General features: G+C 39.3%; 1 pseudogene; it reads right to left on the reverse strand.

Annotated features, from left to right (window-relative positions):
- Nucleotides 1-3,574: 3,574 nt before the first annotated feature.
- LOC117718716 (large ribosomal subunit protein eL19 pseudogene) lies at nucleotides 3,575-9,137 on the reverse strand (annotated as a pseudogene).
- Nucleotides 9,138-15,085: the final 5,948 nt, after the last annotated feature.

Below are 15,085 nucleotides of genomic sequence, written 5' to 3' on the forward strand. Positions count from 1 at the left end.
TGACTCTAACTCCTTCCAGATCATTCTCACCTCCCTAACCACCCAACTTCATCTCTCTCTCTCTCTCTCTCTCTCTCTCTCTCTCTCTCTCTCTCACACACACACACACACACACAGAGAGACAGAGAGACAGAGAGAGAGAGAGAGAGAAATAGGAGAAACAAAAAAAATAAAGAAAAATCAATACAAAAAAAAAAAAACCAAACAAAACACACATGGAAGAAACATGGACTCCAGTTTGTGTTGGCACTTACTCCTGGAAATGGGCCCTGCCCTAGCGTGTAGTTGAAACATTCAGTTATACTCTAACAGAGACAACTGATTTCTCTTTCCTAGAAAGTATCAATTGCAAATGTTTCCCAGATTTAAGGGTGGGATTTGGTGTACAGTTCACTTTTTCTCTGATGGGATTTTGTTTAAGTTGAACCTGTACAGGTCTTGTGCATACTGTCATAGTCTCTCTGAGTTCTCATGTGTTTCAGTCTTGTTGAGTGTAAAAGAAATTGTTTTCTTGAAGTCATCCACTCCCTCTCTTTTGGCTGTCTCTTCCACATGGATTCCTAGGCTGTGTGGGGAAGAGTTTCATAAAGATAATTCATGTAGAGATGACTGCTCTGAAGTGTCTACTCTGCTGATGGTTAAGCATTACTCTATGGGTATAGCCATTGGTCATTACTGTAGCCCATACTGGTATATTTGCATGGATCTTCTGTAGATTACAAATACACAGATTGCTTGCAGTAGAGTAAAATGAACACTGGAGTAGGAAACAGCCCCCAGAGTGATGCATCTGGCCTTGCTTCTATTTTATAAACACTGATGTCTTCCTACTTTCCCCAATTTTCAGCATTTTTACTCATTTAATTGGGAAAATATCCTCGAGATGTGAATGGCGGTATCAAGCTTTAATCCTTAAATACAAAGTTATCAATCCCTTTAATGAACTGTTATTGTAGAGAGGCTGTGTACTAGGTCAATAAACGGTTGCAGAAAAGACTTGAGAGTAAAAAGGACACCATCTAATCAATTACAGAGTTTGATATGCTGAAAAGATGAATGATAGCTGATGACTTCAGTGTAATATGAAGTCATCTTCCCTGCTTCAACTATTATCATAGGCTTTCTAGATAAGAACTGGGTGCTGCGCCCATCTATATTTATAAAAGAAGATCAAATCCATTATCCACCAATAGGCAGCACAAATGCTCACGCCAACTAGACAGTGTTGCATTGAATTTCAATGATGAAGTGGAGATCTGGAAACCCAGGGAGGTTTGTTGGCTTTGGTTTTGTGGGGAGCAGGAGAAAATTATAAGGCACAGGACCATGGAACATTGAGGGGAAATTAGGTTTGATTCTTCTTGTGTTGGAACGAGAAGAGATGGGATTGATGTGGGATGCATCGAAAACATTAAGTAAAGGCAGATTTTGTGTCACTGACATCACAACTACATTAAAAAGAAAAGAAAGGACTAGGCAGTTCCACTCAGTGAGAGGCCTTCCACGGAAGAAGTGCAAACTTCTTAAGCAGGTAACATAAAAGGTAACCTTGTAGGCGCAACTATATTTGCACTGAAGCAAGGAAATTCCAAATTCAAAATGTCATTGCAAATCAGGTTCTTTCTAACTCTCTGTTGTCCCCTTCGTAGCCAACAGGCTTTCCTTCTGAAGCCTTTTCCTTTACATTTGCAGGATGGCTGCCACATCTCTTGGCATAGCTATATTTTTAAATTATTTATTTACCACTAGCTTACAAAGAATTGGGTTTCATCAAGACATTTTCCAAACAAAATTTGTTGTTCTTGTTTCTTGTCCCACATCTCTCCTACCCTCCTTCTTTCCCTCACAATCTCCCATCCACTTCCCTGCCTATGGCATATATACAGAATGGAATTTTACCCAGCTGTTAAGGAAAGTAAATTATGAAGTCCATGTAGCATTTTTTTAATATATAATTCTACACACACACACACACACACACACACACACATCTAAAATGAGAACAGCTTTCTCAAAATTCTCTCCACCAAAGAGAAGGACCATTCTCCTCAGTTTCCCCATTTCTCATCCTAGATTTTCCTTTATCTGGTAAAATAGCTGGGCCACACACCCATGTTTTAAGTGGAAGTAAGGCTGGTCAAGGGTTCTCTTGAAGTTTGCTGTCTCTGTTAGATGGATGAAGCTGCTTACCAGGAAGAAGCATGTGTATGAAGAATAGGAAGTGTATGGTGACTACTGGGTGGGCTTCCAGAACCATTTCTCATTGATCTCATGCTCAGAACCTGACACAGAGCTCTGCTTTCCTAAATCGTAGAAATTCAATTGATATTTTGTGGCTCTGAAATTATTATCATGGAAATAGAAAATCAATATCAGGTCAGGCCAATGAGTGGTGAAATCAGCTATTCTTTTTCCATGGCATGGTTAGATGAAAAAATAAATTTAATTTTGTCACTTTGAATGAGTGGTTATTGATATTTCTAGTGGGTGGTAAAACTGAAATACTAATTCAACATCATGAGAGGCCATGGTGGTATTTCTTAAGCCATGTCTAATTTGGCAACAGTTACAAAATCTAAAAGCAAATCAGAGAGAAAGCTGAGTTAAATGGAAAATGACTAGATCTCAAGAAATGGAAGTTTGCTGAAAAGACTGCGTGTGTGTGTTTAATGGAAAACAACCTACTGAAAGATGACTCTTGGGATGTGGAAAAAGTTCAGTAAGGCCTAATAAGGAACTGACTGTTGATTGCACATGGAAACTCACAACCAGGAAAGAGAAGAGGACACTAAATTAGTCCATTTTTAAAAAATCAACATTACAAGCAAACATTTAGAAGATCTTTTAAATCTCCCTTTTCACTTTTCTACAACTCTAAACAAAGTTGTTTGTTGACTATACTAACAACACAGAGGCTAAAATAAGAAATGGCTGTGTCTTCTGGAAGGGGTGAAAGCATTTAACTATGCAGCTTAGCTTCTGCAAAGTCATGCAAGGAGATTTGAAAATCGGTATGTTGTCACAGCACACTGATCTTTTAAACTGATTTTGTTCAGAGTCCTTTGAGCCTGTCAAATCCTTTTGTAGAACTGCAAGCTTGCCCAGAGAATGGAAAACATTACAGATGAACATCACTTTATTTACTGTTGTTCTTCTTTAGAGATGGAATTGCCCCATTTTCTAATGACTGGGACTATTTAACTTAAACCACAATGCATTTTCTGTGGTTTCTTTATCTGTAGTTTTAGTCCTGGCACCTCCCTTTCATCTCTTGAATGCATAGGCATGTGGTACCAGAGCCAGCAGGACCACAAAGGATTAGAAGAGACTGGCTTGTCTTTAAATGTTCTCCGTATCACGGTGCTAACCATGCTATATCAAACCAGGTTCCACATTTCTATTTGAAATATTTCCTTGAACTTGGACTGAAATCTCAACCTTTCTGTAGTAGTAGTAGTAGTTGTTGTTGTTGTTGTTGTTGTTGTTGTTTTAACAGACAAAAGCTTGCTTTATTTTAATGACTGATCTACAGGAGGCCACAGCCAGGTCACTATGTACAGACATGAGGGAAGCTTTACTTATTGGTCTCTTCCTCCTTGGACAAAGTCTCGATTTCTTCCTTCTTGGCCCAGAGGTGCCCCTCTAGGTGCTTTCATGCTTGACCTTATACCTGAAAGCCTCAGCCTGGTCAGCCAGTAGCTTCTTGCAGGCCTTGCCTGCCTTCATTTTGTGGATGTGCTACATGAGAATTCGATTGTTTTAGAATACATTCTATTTGACCTTCAGGTATAGGCCGTGATACACATGGTGGCCAATCTTCTTAAATCTTCTTAAATTCATGGTTTCTCCTAAGAAGCTGGTGCAAGATTCTCTTCCTTCTCATCCAGCTCATTTCCTTGGGCATCAGAACATTGTCCGTACCCTTCCGCTTCCCTATGACCATATGCTTGTCCTCCTGTCAAGCCAAGGTGGTTTTCAGGTATCGAGACCAGGAATGGATTCATAGTCACAGGCTTCTGGATGATCAGCTTATCTTTGATCAGCTTCCTGATCTGCTGAAGGAAATGTTTGATCTATTCAAGTTTCTATTTTATTACCTATAATGGCAACCTCAATATCTTTTTCTCTTTTCTTTAATTTTGTTTTTGTTTTTTTAGGTAACATTCAGAAGATGATTAAATAAAGTAAAATATGCTTAACATACAGCAGGGTCTGCAACATAACATATTCTTGTGGGAGATCATCAGAAAGGGCTATGACTCTGAAATATATATATATATATATATATATATATATATATATATATATATATATAATCTCCTCCCACACTTTTTAATGCATTTATTTTATAGATAAAGAAACCAGACTCATAGAGAGTACGATGGTGTTTGTTACAAATGAAGTTACAGTTCACGAACTTTGCTGTTTTCTTATTGCATCACTCTGTAATGGCTAAAGTCCAAACCGGGCTAAAAATGGCCACTATTATTCTCCTTTTGACTTTCATTAGAAACATTTGATCTAAGACTACCAATAGAGATTTTCAAACTTCTTTGAGGAAAAGGAAGTTAAATTAGTGTTTGGATAAGTGTGGCCTCCTCAATAAACAACTCAAATGAAGTAATAGAATACTACACAGCAAGTAATACTGGAGTCACTTCACCTGGGTCAGCAATCTCGGCTCAAACTCTTGCCAACGGTTTGATTGTCATCTGCTTACCTTCTTTTCAACTTTATCTATTAAAAATACACCCAATGGATAGGCTATTTGCCTAGCATGCATAAAGCCTTTGCTTCAACCCGAAGCACCACCAAAACAAAGAAAACCAACCCTTTAATGAGTCATTATAAGAATTAAATGAGTTACTATGCACCCATAAGCACATTCCTGCAGATGGATATTCATGGATGAGGTGACTCCTCAACCCACATGAAAGTAAATGAAAACTCTGAAGTCCTTTGAGTGTTTTGTAGAGGATCATGTCACATTCCTTTAAAGTAAAATGGAAACTTCAGGCATCTCGTGAATGTGCTAATGATCATGCAGTATTGCTTCACAAGACAAGGACCGCATCCCACGGCTGCCCAGAAATGTTCTTTTATGTGTTTGTACTCAGCTCATCCTCATGACTTTTACCAAAGAAATGTAGCACTTACAGGAAAGCTCTTGGTTCTAGTTTCAAGAAATAAACACCAGAGTATCACTCTCATGTTAAAAGAGAAATTGTTGAGCTGATATTACATCGGGAGCTTTTAACAACTCTGGTCCACACCATCACCCAACCCCAGGCTTCCTACCTCTATCATCTTAGACTAAATTGGTACTTTACTGCCTCACTGAGCCACTCTATGCACATGGTCCTGCAAACAATGTATTTATTGCTAATACCATTTATGTGTCTCCTCCTCCTTTTCCCCCTAGTTATAAAAGGATACCAGACATCATATGACACATTTTATATATCCATTGGTAGCTGAATTTTCATTGAATAAAGGAATCTATGTTAGACCCAAATTCCTTACTCATTCACTTCTTTTCTACTTGTACGAGAAGGAACCAGGAGCCCTCAACAATGGACATGAAGGCTTCTCTGTGACTTCTCACTTTATTTTCCTCTTGACCCCAAGGGATTCTAGTAAAGAGTCACTTCCTGTCTTACTTTCTCCTTGGCCCTTCAGGACTGAGTGTGCCTGCACTTACATTTTCAGAGAGAAAGATGCAAATAGGTTGTGTTATTGTCAAGCTTGTATATGCAGCCTGCAACTTCTCCCTGAGTTCTAGCCATAGTGTCATCTTGGCATCTCAAACATGGTACATCCAAGACAGAAAAAGTGTTTCCAACCTGCTACATGTGGTGGTTTGAATCTGCTTGGTCCAGGGAGTGACACTATTAGGACGCTAGGCTTTGTTGAAGGCAGTAAATCAGGCTTGGAGACCCTCCTCCTAGCTTCCTGGAAGCCAGACTTCTCCTGCTTGCCTTCAGACCAAAAATGTAGAACTCTCAGCTCCTTTAGTGCCATGCATGCCTGCAAGATGCCATGATGATAATAGATTGAACCTCTGAAAAAGTAAGCCAGCCCCAACTGAATGTTTTTCTTTATAAGAGTTGCCTTGGTCATGATATCTCTTCAAAGCAATGGAAATCCTAACTATGACATGCCTTACCTTCTGTGCTGGTTTGTATATGTTTGGCTCAGGGAGTAGCACTATTAGGAGGTATGACTTTGTTGGAGTAAGTGTGTTACTGAGGGCTTGGGCTTAAGACCCTTACTCTAGATGGCTGGAAGCCAGTTTTCGACTAACAGCCTTCAGATGAAGATGTAGAACTCTCAGCTTCTGCTGCACTATGCCTGCCTGGATGTTGTCATGTCCCTGCCTCAATGATACTGGACTGAATCTCTGAGCCTGTAAGCCAGCCCCAATTAAATGTTGTCTTTTTATGAGACTTGCATTGGTCATAGTGTCTGTTCACAGCAGTAAAACCCTAACTAAAACACCTCCCAACAAATTACTTCAAATCAAAGCAAACCCTTTACTTCTCTCCTTGTCTTTCATAGGCCAGTTAAGTAGAATGAGATGGTTTAGCTATAAAGCTTGCTACTATCATTCACTCCTCTCTTCCTTGCATAGTTTACATTTAATATATCAGCAAAATATGAGCTCTGAACTTATAATCCATCTTTCCTCTAACATAATTATTTCTGTATGCTTTCTCTAGGTCACTGATGTTCATCTCCTTGGTTACACTATAAGCTGCCTAACAGTTCTTCTATCTTGTTCATACCATGTTAATCATGTATTCACAAAGAAAAAAGCACCACACTTTTGTTGAAAGGGGGTGCTTTATCATATTGTAGCCTGTGTACTTTTATTCTATTGTGGGTTCTATGGATCAACAATCTGGGCAAGTTTATCTGGGTCTTCTGTTTCAATATTTCTTATGAGACTGCAGTCAAGGTAGGATCCAGGGCTAGAGTCTCATCTGAAGTCAAGAATGGAAAAGATTCATTCTGAAGCCCACATAATCGTTGTAAACAAAATCTCACTTCCTCAAGACTAGTTGGCCTGAGAGCAGCATCATTCCTGGTTGGCAGCTAGCTCTTGGCTTCCCTCAGTTCTTGTCTTTGTGAATGTCTCCACCCTCCTCTGCAGCAGTTTCCTGCTACTTCAAAGTCAAGGACAACAACAACAAAATTAGTCTTGCCCCCTAATCACAGAAGCAATACCCCATCCTCTTCACTGGAGTCTAGTGACTAAAAATAAAGCCACAATGTGCTCATACTTCCATGCAGGGGATTAATGAGAACAATTCCAGGAGACAGAAATTATTCAGCACCATTTGGAACACTGTCTGCCATGTCCCCCAGTTCATTTGTATAGCATGGGTGCAGATATCCTAGTAAGCCTGAGACAGTGGTGTCACACCACTCTGTCACACCATGGTCCTAAACTTTCTAGCTATTTCCTATTTAAATCATGATAGACACTGTGTTCCTTGCTGAGGTTCTTCACCCCATCTCATCTGACACCTTCCTTCCTATACTTACTCTGAGTTAAATGTTGGGACTGGCTTCCTTTCCTTAGATCACCCAGGAGCATCTGTCCCATTCCAAGGATTTTTTACAGTTCACTCTGCTCAGATCCCCGTTTGCTTCAGATAGATCCTCATTGACCTTTCCCTGAATTTGGGCTTTACTCTCATGTCACCTTTCAGGGGAGCTTTTCTGGACCACACTACGTGAAACAGCAGTTTCCTCCCTGCTCTCTAGAGGCTGTCTAACACTTCACAATTGGTATTATTTGTGTTCTTTTTTTAACCCTGGAAAACATTCTATACCATATTTAATCCTTTGTTAGGACTAAAAAGGAGGTTTCCTGGAGCTAAGACTTCCCATTTCATTCATGAAACACACAGTGGCTTAGTTGATAAAATAAAAGGGAAATTGGATAGTACAAACACAGGGATGTTGCAGGTCTCTTCCCTATCCTATAGTCATCTGGGCAAATGGACCCAGGACTTCATTCTGATCCTTACAGACAGGCAGAACCTCTCTTAACTTGATAGAAATTCCTCCAAAGACATTTTTCCTGCCTCCATCAGCCAATGCCTTATAAGACAATGTTTGAGTGGCTGGCTTCTGGGCATGGAGGGTTTACTCATGAGAAATATCCATTTTCACAGTTATCTTGGAATGAATAATATAAAATTCAAGTGTAAGAGGTTGTACCAGAGTAAATTAGGTAAACATTTAGAATCAAAATTATAGACCCTAAAGACTAAGACCCCACTTTTGCCTTGTTACCTTTTCTCCTAGAACTGACAGTTACAAGGAAATTCAGCCAGCAAATTTCTGACTATATCCTTCCTAACATTTAGTATATTTGATGCCAATAACATATTAACATTTGGGGAATGGTTGGATTCAAGTTCATATTTATTGTCTTTCTCATGGGGGGATGGAGGATGTTAATTTTTATGTTAGCCTATAAGACCAGGTTTAATTAAGACATTTCATACATATATGGTGTTAAACTTGGTTTTCAGTCATTTCTTTCCCTCAGCATCTCTCCCCACCCTCCCTCTCTGGTTTGTTCCTTTCACTTGGCTAGTTCATATTTATTTAAATGCAGCCATTGCAGGTTCTCAACATTAACAAAAGTGAGCCTAAAGTTTGCAGTTTGTTTCTAGGCATTGACCTCTGAGTTTACTTATCATGAACAGACTTTCCTCTGGCGAAGTATAAACATAAAATGAAAGTGCTGACTGTATTTTTTTTTCCTTCCACAAGCTCCCTAATAGAGCCTAAACAGGCTAACTTCTATACCCTTCAGGGTTCCAGAAACACAAGCAGGAAGTTAACATTTCCACAGCAATAATGCTTCTGTAATAAAAGCTGAGAAAAAACAATAAAACAAAAGGTCAGGATGAAAGCAATTTACTCTTTATTAACATCTTAACACTACATCAGAGGGGATTTTAAAGATTAAAATGGAGTCAGTGATAATTAGAAAAGTGTTTGTAATCAAATGGCTTTTTTTCCCCATTTTAGTCAGGGCTCTCCTCTAACTTCAGAGTATGGTACAAACTTACACAGCAGTTGTAAATTTCTTCAGCTCCTGAGTTCTGCAGTGTCATCTCTCAGTGTATGAAGTGTGCTTATTTCCACTGTCAATGTTCTTTCTAAAGAGATGGTGCATGGCTCACTGTGTCATTCATGCCATTGCCATGAGAGACCAGATGCAGTCATGAATTTAACAAATCCAGTGGTTTGAGGCAATCCCAGAGAATTCTTTCAGACTACTGTATTCAGGATAAAAAAAAAAAGTAGCAGATTGTCTTATAAGTGTGGGCCACAGCCTATTACCAGTAAAGTTTTTCAAATTTCCCAGTGGCTTAATCTTTCAGTTTTGAACTATTATATATACCTTTCATCTGATTAGGTAGAGTGAGGGTAATTTCCTGAGAGAGCAATTAGACATTTTAACATTGTATGAAGAAGGAGGAAGAGAAGAGCAAGGCAAGAAAAAGGAGAACTTTCTAACCCCCAGGCAGAGGAAGGAGGACCAAGCCCAATGTTTGCAGAAAGAAGGGGGAAGAATATGGTCAATCCAGCAAATTATAAATTTTGTATTGTGACCCAAAGCCTGCCAAGTTTCTATGACTTTCTGTTACTGTCAGCGAACAGGCTTATGGGGTTGATAAGGCAGCTGACAATGGAAACACTGATTCAAAAACTTTGGACTCTATCATTGTAAAAGAACCCATCTTTCATTAAGTATCTTCTGTGCTTCAAAAATACATATAACTCACTGACTTCAGTTTTCCTAAATATAGTCACAACTTCTAACCCTTCCTTTGCCTTCGAAATGTACTGATTACTACATAGAATCCAAGTTATCTATTGTCTGATTATAATTCTCTTCCTTGTTTTATTTTCCAGACTCACCTATGGATATTAAAATGTAATTCTGATGTAGAAAACCATGTGTTGTTGAACATTCAGTTGCCACCCTGCACTTTGCAGTTTATATAAAATGCACCTTAAAATGCCATTTTCAAATCTACCTTTCAGTCCATCCTCTTGAGTGTCTTTCCTTAGTTGGGACGACAAGTTTGTTTTCACCTGTCATGGTATAGATGAGATTAACAAGAGTCTCTTGTTTCCAATGAATGGAAGCTTGACAGCTATACAAATAGTAAAGTGACTTTTCTTTGAGTGCAGTCAGGACACATTTATATTCTCATACTTAAAACAGACAAATTACTTTTCTTGGTATGGGCCTCAGGTTGCTAATGCTAGCCAGTGCTGTGTCAATCCCAGAGTCCTGCAACTTTAGTGCACTGGAGATCTATGGGAAATGATGCAGGCAGTCCTGTAAATTGAATGCTGCCCTCTTATGGTCCTGCAAATGCTTCTGGGTCAAATAAAAAGTTCTGATCTTGATAGAAATTTTAAGAAAGAGAGGGGACCTAAAAACCTGTAATCTATGCCTTGTGCTTTACTGATTTCAGTATAGAGTTGTCTCATTCTAAATTCATCTTAGCAAGGAGTCGAACATAGAATGAAATTCACTGCTCTGGCATTCTTATGCATACTTCAGTGCAATTTTAACTTCAGCTTCTAGGATTCAGATAATTGTGAGGGACCACAAAATATCTGTTTGTTTGTTTGTTTGTTTGTTTGTTTTTATTTTTACCCTGAGTGCAATTTCCCCTCCATCCTCTCCTCGTAGGTCCACATCCTTATCTTTCCACTCCTCAATCTACTCGTCCCCTGTTTCTCATCAGGACCAGCCATGATATATCACTTTTTAGTAAATCTAGACACCTCCTCTCCTATTCAGGCTAGATACAGCAACCCGGTCAGAGGAAAGGGTCCTAAGGTAGGCAACAGAATCAGAGACAGTCCCCGCTCTCTCTGTTAGAGTGACTGAAGAATTCAAAAGAACTCAAAGAGTTTTTCTTTTAGAAGAACTCAAAGGGAATGGTTCAGAAAAAAATATTTTTAAAATCACTAGAGAAATAATTTCTAGAGCTGAGGAAAAACATAGGTAATAGATCTGAAAGTGTTGCTCAAATGCCAAGAAGATAAAAGAAAAAGACCCAAGCTAATCCAAAGCATAGGGATGCCACAAAAAGGGATGAGGCACTGATTAACTCATGCTACAGTGAGGAATGAACCTTACCAATCTAATATGTGAAGTAAGCCACACCTCCAAAGCCACACATTTTATATGATGCCCTTTGCAAAAAATTTAATAGGAGTAAATCCACATGGGCAAAAATTAACTTATTCCTTTTCAGGGGCTGTGGTATGAAAGGAATGGGGACAAATGGCTTGATAGATTTAAGTTTTTCTGTTTGTGTGTTTGAAATGGAAACTTTCCTGGAGCTGTGTTGGAAAGTGGGGAGTAATGACAAGTCATCAAATCTCTGCCCCATGAAAGAACTAGTGTCATTACTGAGGGTGTGAGTTATTTATCAGAAGTGTAGGCTTGTTCGATAAGTGGCTTGGTCTCACCTTCTCTCATACTGTCCTGCTATTTTGCCGTCTGAACAAGAGCCCTCATTAATGCTGCGATCTTCATGTTGGTCTGCCTCATTTCCACAACTCTGGGAAATTAATGCATTAATTTATAGATTACATAGTTCCCAGTGTTGGCAACATATCACCAACAGAACCTAGACTAACATGGAGTTATCTTATAGAGTAATGAACATGTTTTGAAAGGATATGGAAGATCCAGTAACAGAATGTAATGAATCTACTAAGTACTACTGAATTGTATGTTTTAAATTAGTTCTATGTTATATCAGAGTCATTGTTTGTTTCTTTTTTATAGTGCTGTGAACTGAACCCAGTGCCACATACATAAATTAAGGGGTTTCGGTGCCCCCTAATTTTGAAGAAAGGAAGATAAGTATTGCATCCTATCGCAGAGACATCCACGGATCTGCACCTACAACTATTTCTGGGATGTAAAAACAAAAGAAAACAAAACTCACACGTGGTTTTGAGTGGAATTTTACAATTCCATGCATAAAGAAAAGTATCTTAAAACGTCCAGATGAAAGTGGATAACTTACAAGTAAGCAAGAAAACTCCTTTCTGTAAATAACTGTGTTCAAGAAGGTACATAGGGTCGGGCAGTGGTGGCGCACGCCTTTAATCCCAGCACTTGGGAGGCAGAGGCAGGCAGATTTCTGAGTTCGAGGCCAGCCTGGTCTACAAAGTGAGTTCCAGGACAGCCAAGACTAACAGAGAAACCCTGTCTCGAAAAAACAAAAAAACAAAAAAAAAACAAAAAAACAAATAAAACAAACAAAAAGAAGGTACGTAGGGGTTAGAAAGTTTGATCAGTGGTCAAGAACACATACTGCTCTTAAAGAACTAAACTAAAGATTATGTTCCCAATATCCATGCTGTGCCACTTACAGCCTCTAACTCCAGCTGGAAGAGAACCCAACACTTCTACCCTCTATGGGTACCCTCACTCATGTGCACATACCTACACACAGACAGACACATAGACACACATTATTAAAAAGAAGTCTTTTTTAAAAAGTGCCTAGGCTTTATCTGTAAGTAGCAATGAATAAAAATAAATATAAACCTTGAATTTTATAGTCAGATCAACTATCATGCCCACAACAAGAGAAAGAGATGCAAATGTTATAGAAATATCTCATTTGTGATACACAAGCCCTATCTGAAGAGCTTATTACATTTCAACTTCATCCACATTTCCTTTTTAATCTTAAAAAAATAGTTTCTCACACCATGACAAGCATCTTGAAAGAAATTCTATGCTGTTTTCAGCGCCCACATTTGTGAAAGTTTTTCTTGTCCTTACAAGAAGAAAATTCTGAAGAAAATAAAAACTTTCAGATCCACCCTAGAACTACTAGGGTGTCATAGAAACCTATTCCAAAGTCTGGAGAGACAAGGACATCAGTGGATACAGAACTGGGCTTCATTTCCTAGAGGAAGAAGTTATGGGAACCAAAGACTGGTAGAAACACTTAAAGGGTAACTGTGATGAGTTGAATAACTCTCATAGGGTCATAGATGTGAATGCTTTGTCATCAGGGAGTGGCACCACTTGAGGAAGGTGCCCTGAACTACTTGCTGCCTAACCCTACCTGCCCTTGAGGGTTGGAGGTGAGGTGGCACAAAGTCAAGACTCTGGGATCATGTGAGAAACACCACAGCAAGATCTCTGAACACTGATACAAGTTCCTTTAAATACCCTCCACCCATGCCCCCTTGGTCCCAAGAAAGCATCTCTTCTAAACAGCAGTTACTGATTGGCTGGCATTGTCTGCAGTAGCAATTCTTGGGCTCTCAGGCAGTCCTCAATTTAGTCCTGCAAGAGATCCTTTTGCAGGCCTCCAGCGTTTACATAGAGGCAGCCTTGCTGTTCAGCCCAGCTACGGGGAGGAATAAGTGGCACTGCCTTGTTGGCGTAGATGTAAGCTTGTTGGGGTAGGTGTGGCCTTGTTGGGGTAGGTGTGGCCTTGTTGGGGTAGGTGTGGCCTTATTGAAATGAGTATGGCTTATTGCAGGAAGGGTGTCACTAGGGTTGGGATTTGAGATTTCAAAAGCTTAAAATAAAAATAAATCATTTTTAAAAAAGATATCTAAAGTCCCTCTCTTCCTCTTGCCTATGGAGAAATGCAGAACTCACAGCTACATTTCTAGCACCATGTATGCCTGTGTGCTGCTGTGCTGCCCACCATGATGATAATGAACTTGATTTCTGAAACTATTAGCAAGCCCCCAATTTAATGCTTTTTCTTATAAAAGTTGCCATGGTCATTGTGTCTTTTCATAGCAATCAAACACTGACCAGGACAGTAACTTATAGGTCTTGACATTGAATAAGCTCTTAGACACCGACTGAACTAGCCTGAGAGTAAGAATTTTGCTCCCTGGAGAGCCATGAATAGACATGTATTTACAGCAGCTAGGGTAGCAATAAAATACCAAGAAGTACTTCTTAGCTTAGTGAATAAGGATGGCTGGTTGGATGCTTAACTTTGAGGACCATAGACGATTCAACGATAGCCACATTGCTTACTGAGAAGGCCACCTTGGCGTCGGAGATGATTCAAGAACATTGTAAGCTTGCATTTCCCTGTAGAGCTTGCTAGCAGCTTGGCCAGTGAAGCATCCCATCTTCCCCAGCTAGCTCGCTTGCTTATACATCCTTGTGGAGAGGCCTTGTGGTTCTTGTCATTGTCCAGAGGTTTCTGAGATTTGTGTGTTTAGAAGAATGGAAGATAAGTATTACATCCCATTGCCAAGACACCCACAGAACTGCACATGCAACTATTTCTGGAAAGCGAGAACAACACTCACACATAGTTTTAAGTGGAATTTCATAATTTCATGCATACAGAAAAATTCACTCAGTCACTTTATGAGCTTTGCAAAGTTTTTTCTTTGGTTTGGTTCTGGTTTTTACTTTGTGCGTTTTAACTAAACTCCCCCCCCAAGAGAAAATATTTTAGTTTGGAGGGAATTGTTACACAATAGTAAGAACTTATTGGGGGTTGAGGTCTTGAGGATCTCTTTATATTTGTGTGCTTTTTAAAGCAGGGTATTACAATGAAAATCTGAGGAGAAAAAGGGAGGAGAGAGGAGTAACCATTGAGAATTAAGGGAAAGTATTCCCTGTAACAGATGTGATTTTTAGTGAAAGGTTGTTAGTAAAGAACAATGATGAACCTTAATTCCAAGTGGGAATTTTTTCCTGATATGTAATCTCTGTATTTCTCTTACTAGAACAAGTCAATGTGGTAAGCAAGAGTAAAGAAAGAAGAGTAATAGCCTATGGCAGCACTGAGACTCCCTGGTGAAGCTCACTGTCCTGAGATACACATGGTCTAAGACCCAAGGAAAGGATGACAGCAAGTTCCTTCTTCTCCACATTTATCACTATCCTAACAAGTATCAAAGAAAAGTACTGACCAAAGAGCTACAGGGCACAATTCTATGGCAAGGAAAGTCCAATATCAGCAGGAGGAACAGTAGCAATGAATCTAAAATCTCCCATGTCCACAGCTGCAACAAGCATTGA

This window comes from Arvicanthis niloticus, chromosome 13 (assembly GCF_011762505.2).
Source record: "Arvicanthis niloticus isolate mArvNil1 chromosome 13, mArvNil1.pat.X, whole genome shotgun sequence".
NCBI classification, from domain to species: domain Eukaryota; kingdom Metazoa; phylum Chordata; class Mammalia; order Rodentia; family Muridae; genus Arvicanthis; species Arvicanthis niloticus.